The sequence below is a fragment of the Chrysemys picta genome, chromosome 5 (genome assembly GCF_011386835.1).
Source record: "Chrysemys picta bellii isolate R12L10 chromosome 5, ASM1138683v2, whole genome shotgun sequence".
NCBI lineage: Eukaryota > Metazoa > Chordata > Testudines > Emydidae > Chrysemys > Chrysemys picta.
In genome coordinates, this window is record NC_088795.1 from 19,301,415 (window position 1) to 19,309,243 (window position 7,829).

At 45.0% G+C, this 7,829-nt stretch overlaps 1 long non-coding RNA gene across 1 annotated transcript; it reads right to left on the reverse strand.

Annotated features, from left to right (window-relative positions):
- Nucleotides 1-1,510: 1,510 nt before the first annotated feature.
- LOC135983551 (uncharacterized) lies at nucleotides 1,511-6,985 on the reverse strand. The gene is made up of 3 exons (XR_010601230.1): nucleotides 6,840-6,985; nucleotides 3,001-3,128; nucleotides 1,511-2,279 (listed from the first exon to the last, which is right to left on the reverse strand). It is a non-coding gene; the product is annotated as an uncharacterized LOC135983551 (long non-coding RNA).
- Nucleotides 6,986-7,829: the final 844 nt, after the last annotated feature.

Genomic DNA, 7,829 nt, shown 5'->3' on the forward strand with positions numbered 1-7,829 from the left:
TCTCTGTGATCCCCCACCCCACCCCCAAGATTGCCTGATTGAACCCCAACTCCTACCAAGCTTTTCATCAGTGATCCCTGTCCGTCTCTGTTTCCTCCAAACTTGCTCTCCTTGACCCCTGTGACCCTGACAGCCTCCCTATGTGCCCTGCATGACACAATTAACTCCAGACTCACCCTTCTAGGCCCTCTTTGCCTCTAGGCTCTTCTGCCCTTACTCCTGCATAGCCTATTGTCTCCTGACCTGCCATCATAACCCATGCATAGTAAACAGAAACAGGCTAGTGAGGTGACCGCGTCACAAATGCCTACTCCAGCACCTGAGAATGTGGGTTTGATTCCACTGGAGGCTCCCTTAGTTGAGGCTTTGCAAAGGACTTGCTTTGTTCCCTCACTGCCAGAACCAGGGGGCGCAAAAAAGGCAGCATGAGACAGGCTGACTAAAGAATGCAGACATCTATCACACTACTTTTTGCATGGACGGGAATGGCTCTATCATTTGGACTCAGACCCTTGACCGGAGACTGTCCCCACCACTCCCATGTCATACCATAGGCCACAAAGTTCCCTTGGCAGCCTGTTGCTCCTTTCCAAACCTCCAGGGGAAGCATGCTTCTTGTGTGCTGAGTAGAGTGTGGAGCTAATAATGCCTGTGTTGTGGGTTTGACTCCCCATGGCGGTCACTTGGTGCCTGTGTGCCTGGAGAGGGTGGTTTGGGCTCTTTTGCCTGAATGCTATAGGGAGAGGGGGCAAAAAAGGGGAAGGATGTGGGCTGGCGACCTTGGAGGGACTCGGGGAAAGTCCTTGCCCCACTATCTGGAGGGCACAGGCATCAATCCCCTTGCTGAAACAAGCAGGCTGGAGAATGCAGGCCTCGATCCTGCTGCCACTCACATGTAAAGTGAGCATTTAACCACTGGAGCTAATTCCCCATGCTCTCAGCCATTGTCTGCTGTTGTACGGCGAACAACGGCCACAGCTGAGCAGCTTTCTAGCCCACTATGGCTTGCTTCTTAGGAGGCCAAGTGGGGAAAAGGGCCACTGGAGATGCTCAGCCCCCTGGCTGACAATACCTTCTAAACAGAAAGAGCAAAAGGCCTGCACCCCACCCTGCCAACCTCCTGGCGTGGCTCAGGGGCTGGACTAGGTTACCTGCCGAGGTGCCTTCCAGCCCTACATTTCTATGTCTATAACTCTATAAATATGGATTGCTGAACTGTGGTGTGATGACACTGATCAATGGGACCCCATCAGACCTAGGTATAATCTATACAGGAAGGGCAGATTAGGTCACATGGGGGGGGGGGGTCTACATCTGAAACTAGAGATTAGATGGAGAACTCCATATTCTGAGAGCAAATAGTAGTTATGTCAACAGGCAAAAGGAGGTGGTGGTGCTCCTTCTGAGTAGATGGTCAGCTTACAGTAGTGTCAGTACACTCTGACCTAAGCAAGTAGAGATCAATATTTATGATCTCTCCCCCTGTTTAGGAGGGGAAAAAACCACAAAGTTTGAATTAGTTAACTTTAATTTCGATCCCGATACATTTACACAAACTTTGCAGTAAAGATCACAAGAGAACATGAAAAGCAAGAAGCAATTAGAAAACCAGTTTCCTGCATTTAATGAAATGTTACAGTAACAGAAGGTCATTATTCAGTTTGAATGGGAAATCCATGCTAACAAAAGTGTTCCTCTTTCCACCTGATAAATGCCTTCTCAGATTACATCTTTGTTTCAGTAGAAGCCCTCTGTGTATCACACTCAAGTTATGTGCCGTTGGTTGCAGATTGGTTGGTACTTGCTCTTGACCAAATTGTGGATTCCAGAAAGAGGCAGAGGAGCCTTGATTAAAAAGCAACTACAAGGCAGCAGACAATGGACCTGAGGAACATACTGGGAGAGGTTCCACGAGAGCTATTGTAATTACTTGATGGAACGGTTAATTTAGTTTAATTCCAAATAACTTGGAAGCAGATCCATCAGGATAACCACCTTCCTACATGCTCTGCTCTCTTTCACACACCTCGAAGCTATGGACGGAGGTTTGAATTCTTAATCCAAAACAAAAATGATTCCTCAATCTATTCCGATGTTTCCAGGTTCAGAGAAGCCCAATTTACACAGCTCTAGAAGCAAAGATTGTAAAATCAACACACTAATAAAAGTTTTGACTAAGGGGAAGGAGTCAGACAGGTGATTCTGGAGGAGAAGCGCTGTGCTGCTCACACCCCACTCCTCATCGCTCAGGGGCTTAAAACAACAGGATGCTGCAAATACTGAAACAGAAAATAGAAGAATTAACATGTTTGCCAAACAATGCTCCATGCACATCAAGATGGACTTCGCACACATAAATCATGCCCTATATTTCCAGAGAGAACAATCATCCATACACTGACATTGGATATCTATTACAACAAGCCCATTCTCCTCCTTCAGTTATTTTCACAATTCCATTCTGTGTGCTATGGAACACGTAAACTGACCACAGAGACAGAGAAGTAATCCTTGTCCACAGAATAAGGATAATTTCTCCTAAATCTTCATGTGTACTGTATTGCCAAATTTTCAGACTTAAGTGCCTAACATTAGGCACCTAAATTAAGTATTTAGACCCTTAAATAAGTTTCCTGATTTTCAGTTTCCAAGCACTCAGAATTCTCAAAGTGACAGGCCACTGTCTTTCTATTTACACCTTTTAAATGACAGATAGACCCGAGTCATGAGGTTCAGATCTTGATCTCAGATTTCTTCAAGTCTCAGGAATGACTGGACTCAGGATTCTTGTTTAAAATCCGTATTCAGATACACACAAGCTTCAGATACAAACATTCTGAAAGTTTGTGAAAAAAAGGGGTCTGGATCAGTTTCCATTTTGAATCCATCTCTTATCTATCACAAAAACTGGTCAAGAAATGGCAGAATCTTTCTCTGGAAATTCCTACATCAGACTGAGTCACAAAAGTGTCATTTAGATGAATAAATAAAATATCTCACCTTTTCCCTGCTCACCGCAGTTCGAATCCTTCATTGAGGCAAAGTGTGGGTTATTAATGCAGCTGGGTTACACTGCTTGTTCATGTAATCAGACACCTGTTTAGGGAGAGTGTCCTTCAACTTCCACCCTTAAAAAAACCAAACACAGACAAACAAACAAACAAGCAAAAACTATAACAGCAGCCTATCAGAAGAATGTGACATACATAATGCCCATTCAAGAAGGTAGAAGGGGAACAAAAATCATGTTCATAAGATGAAGATGGCTTTAGCTGCAGATGTGTTTACAGTAATAATTAATTCTGCTTCATAAGGATACATTGGCATTCAGGGCTCAAATCAGCACCACAACACCTTAGAGCTGTAATGAAGTAACCAGACTGTGATTGTGAGGCCCCATTTAACTCTTCGTGTTTTGTTTCCAGAATTCTTGCTAATGAGACAAGTAGCATCAGTGCTTCCATATCAGGAAGGATTGATTTAAATGAAAACTATTTAAATCACTGATTATAATCATGATTTAAATCAGCAAGCAGGAAACCTTAATTTTAATATTGTTTTCATTTGTATTTTTTTGTGATTTTCTAAAAAAAAACCCCAAAAGTCGATACTCAGTGGCTGGTAGACATTAAAACATGTTGATTTGCAACTAAATATAGCCTTTACACTAAATCTGGTACTTCTTTTGCTAAACAGGAGGATACACTACAGCTATACCCATTTATTTAACTTAACATATATTTATTTAGATTCTTAATTTTTAAAGTTTTATGTTAGAAGATGGTGAATGATGTATTTCTTATTTACTAGATGATAATTAATTTTTCACTTGTGATAGGTGTTAAGCTCTATTTGGATGGAAACTGGAATTCAAATAGAAATGTGCGAAGATGGCATTTTTAAAAATTGCATAAATGTGCTGGGTACATGAGAATTTCTTTTTTCCAAAAACATTTTGCTTTTAAAGCTAACTGATTTATTAAACTGTAGTTAGTGAATTGAAATGGTTCTTTCTAGTTACCATGTCCTTCAAGACTTTAGAACTAGGAGAATTTCATCTTCTCACACCTAGTTTTTATTCATTGATGGGAAGAGGAAATCAAGCTTTTCTGCTTTATTGATTTCTTAACTTTGAATGAACTAGTCATTGAACTGAATTAGTTGAATAAATGGATATGGAATATGTATGATCCTTGCACCTGTAGAAGAGATTACTGCTGTCAAAAGATGGATTAGCAGTTCAACACACTCTGGTTCCAGGTGCTTAGCCAGTGACCTCTACTAATTCAGTGGTTTGGCTTTCTTTAAAACTTCAGCAGCAAACATATACTGCTTCATATTTTTTTATTTAGTGTAATTATTTTACGTAAGTTGTCACACTCTAAAATGTAATTTTAAACAGGTTTATTTTTAAAAGAAAAATATATTTGATTTAAATAATAAAGTCCAATTTAAATGAAAAAAATCTCTTATTTTTGATTTATGTTTAAATCATCAATTTTTATCCACCCTGTTCCATACTATACAATGTCTATGCAACTTGTAGCTTCCATCTCTGCTGTGAAGGTTACATTTCCATCTCTGGCTGTTCTCCTACAGCAGGACCTTTTCCTTGCACAACCATGAGATCAAGAGACTGAATATTCAAACTCTGAATTTCACAAGTACATCAAAGCACTAGGACTGCACTTCCGCTTAACTCCTTACCTCCAGTCAAACTGGCCTTTTATTGACACCCAGTGAACAGCAGTATAGGGTCAAAGGAGATCTGTAATCCTTAAGGGGGTTCTCCTACCAGCACACAAGTTCCATAGCCCAAGTGGCAGGATAGCAGGGCAGCCGTCTGTTTTAGAACACAGACATATAAAGACGGCAGGAAGGTCATGGGATTGCCACTCTTACTTCTGTGCTGCTGCTGGCGGCGGTGCTGCCTTCAGAGCTGGGCAGCCAGAGAGCAACAGCTGCTGGCCGGAAGCCCAGCTCTAAAGCCAGTGCCACCACCACCACCAGCACAGAAGTGAGGATGGCAGGAATCGGGGATGGGTTACCATATGTCTGGAAAAGGAGCTGCCAGCGGAGCGGGGAAAAAAAAAAAAAAAAAAAAAAAGCCGCGTCCTGCTTCTCCCCCCTCCCTCCAGCGCTTGCGCCGCCATACAGCTGATCAGCGCAAGCCTGGGAGGGAGGGGTGAGGAGGAGGAATGTGGCATGCTTGGGGAAGAGGCGGGGCCAGGGCAGGGATTTGGGGAGGGATCCAATGGGGCAGGGAGGGGGCGGAGTCGGGGCGAGACAATTTGCATCTCGGCATGGGGCCCCGCACCTGCTAAAGCTGGCCCTGGACGTATTGGAGCATGAGATTTCGTGGGTGAATACCCACTTTGTCGGATGCATATGTCTGGGTTTTCCCAGCAGCCTTCCGACTGGGCTGGAGGGATCACAGCTGGGGCTGCAACTTCCCCGCCTGGGTCAGGAGGCTGCCAGCTAGGGCCGCACCCTCTCTGCGTGGGGGGAAGAGGTGACAGATGGGGCCACAGCCTCTCTGCGTGGGCAGAAGGGGGTGACAGCTGGAGCTGCAGCCTCTCTGCATGGGGACAGAAGGGTGACAGCTGGGGCTGCAGACTCTCCATATGGGGGGAAGGGAGAGACAGCTGGGGCCGGAGCCTCTCTGCATCGGGGGAGGGGGTGACAGCTGGGGCCGCAGCCTTCCACGCAAGGTGGGGCCAGACAGCCACCTTCACTTTTATGCTGCCTTCAGAACTGGGATCCCAGCCAGCAGCCGCAGAGCTTCCTGCAACCCAGGGAGGTTTCCGGCAGGAGGTCTGACCCAGCTCCAGGAGTGGCCCCTGCAGGGGAAGAGGAAGTCCCATCCCTCCCCAGCCTGGGCTGGGACTAACAGTTAGAGCCCATCCCATAGTAGGAGCCCCCAGGCAGAATGCCCCCAGCCCTGCCCCCTCTCCAGATTTCATGGTCCGTGACATGTTTTTATGGCCGTAAATTTGGTAGGGCCCTACCAATTACCTTTGGTGACACCTGGCTAAAGGGATCAGCTTGTTCTTTATTTTTGATATTTTGTTTTGCATCCTGTGAGGGAGTAGAGAAACTGCCATCCAGCACACTGGGGGTTAAAGAAAACCTTTGGGTTCAGCAAGCCCCACCCTGCTATACCTGTAGCCAGTGGCAGGCAAGGAGGGGGTAGAAAAGAAGGGAGCCTGGCTCAGTTGAGTGCTAAGTGGTAAGGGGGCAGGTGTTCTCTATCTGCCTGAAGGGATGGCTCAGTAACCCACCAGCTAGTACAGGCACTTGAGGTAAGTAAGGGCTCTTCTGCCAAGGGGAGGCTGCAACTAAGCCCCAACACTTGGGGCAACTAAACTAGTGGGACCATGACCAAAACTGAAGAGACTTGCAGGAAGTAACCCAGGGAAGTGGGTCTTGACTCCCTGCTTGGGATTGCTTGTTTAGGGATTGATCTACACAGGGCCCTGAGCTGGGGGTGGGGGGTAGAGAGGGAGGGTCAGGGTTCCCTTACCACCCCATCTTGCGTTGCAGACTGAAAGACCAGTGATCTAACCCTTAGGTTGCTTGGCCATGGAAGACCCTATCACACCCTCCTGCAGATTGGTCTGGTAAATGCATTTCAGCTTATGTTCCTAACTCTTACTATGTGTTTTGTACATACATTTCACCATGATATTGGCTAGCAAGTTATTAGTTTTTAAATGATAGCTCACAAAGCATATTTTGTGCAAAGATTCATACAATAGTATGTAGGGTATGACTATAGGGGTGCATTTAGATCACAAGTGATTTCAACTTCATTATTGAATGGGAAGGAAAGAACTTACCAGAGTTCACTCAGCTCTGCTGCTGTGGCTTCAGTGAAGAGCTCTGTTACATCCCAACAAAGAGCTGTCTCATCATCTGCAACAAGCTCCCAGACAGAGCTTTGATGTATGTAGTCTCTGAGTTGTTTTAAATGTTATGGTGACCCCTGAAGTGTCACTGAAGGAATTCTGGGTATAATGATTATGCAAATGAAGTTCTTTCTGTAGCTCTGCTTCCCCAGTTCACCAATAGATGGGAGCAGAGTGCTCCTTCCCCTTTGGTGCTTTAGACCACAGACTTTCCATTATCATTATTTAAGGTTTATATTACAGTAGCTCCCACGGGACCAAATCATAATTGGAGCTCCATTGGACTGGGTGCTATGCAAATACTTATGACAATACAATTCCCTGCCATGAAAAGCATACAACCTAGGAAGACCTACATATTCCATATAAAAGGGTGAGAGCTAAAATATCTAATCCATGTAGTTTTATACACCTATAAAACTCTTTTGCTCATTATAAATATATGGAATAAGTATCAACTGTGTCTATTGGCCCCTTAAGCTATTAGGTGGGTTTTGAGGATGCAGTTGCAGGATCTGATAATGATACTGATTCTGGGAGGATAGCAAAGGGATGAATGAGTGAAAGGGAAGCTAGAACCCTATTGTTAGCACCCCCTGAACACTAAGGGCAAGGGTCTGCACCACCTGAAACACTAGACTTTGAAGTGGTAGGGGTGTAGCCACAACCCCATTTTCATTCCACACCCAGTAGAAGCTGGAGGCTAGTCCCAGAGGAAGCGTACACTGCACCTTTTAAATGGCTGTGCTGTAGATACCACCTCAGTGTGTATTCTCCAATGTGACCCAGGAAGCAGTCTGTTTGCCTGTCTCCTCTGTATTCCTAGTGTTTCTGGCAACTGCCTCAGCATGGGGCACCTCGAACAACCTAAGGCAGATCTGGCTTAAAAAGCCTCAATATAGCTCAACGTGTTCAGCTAAG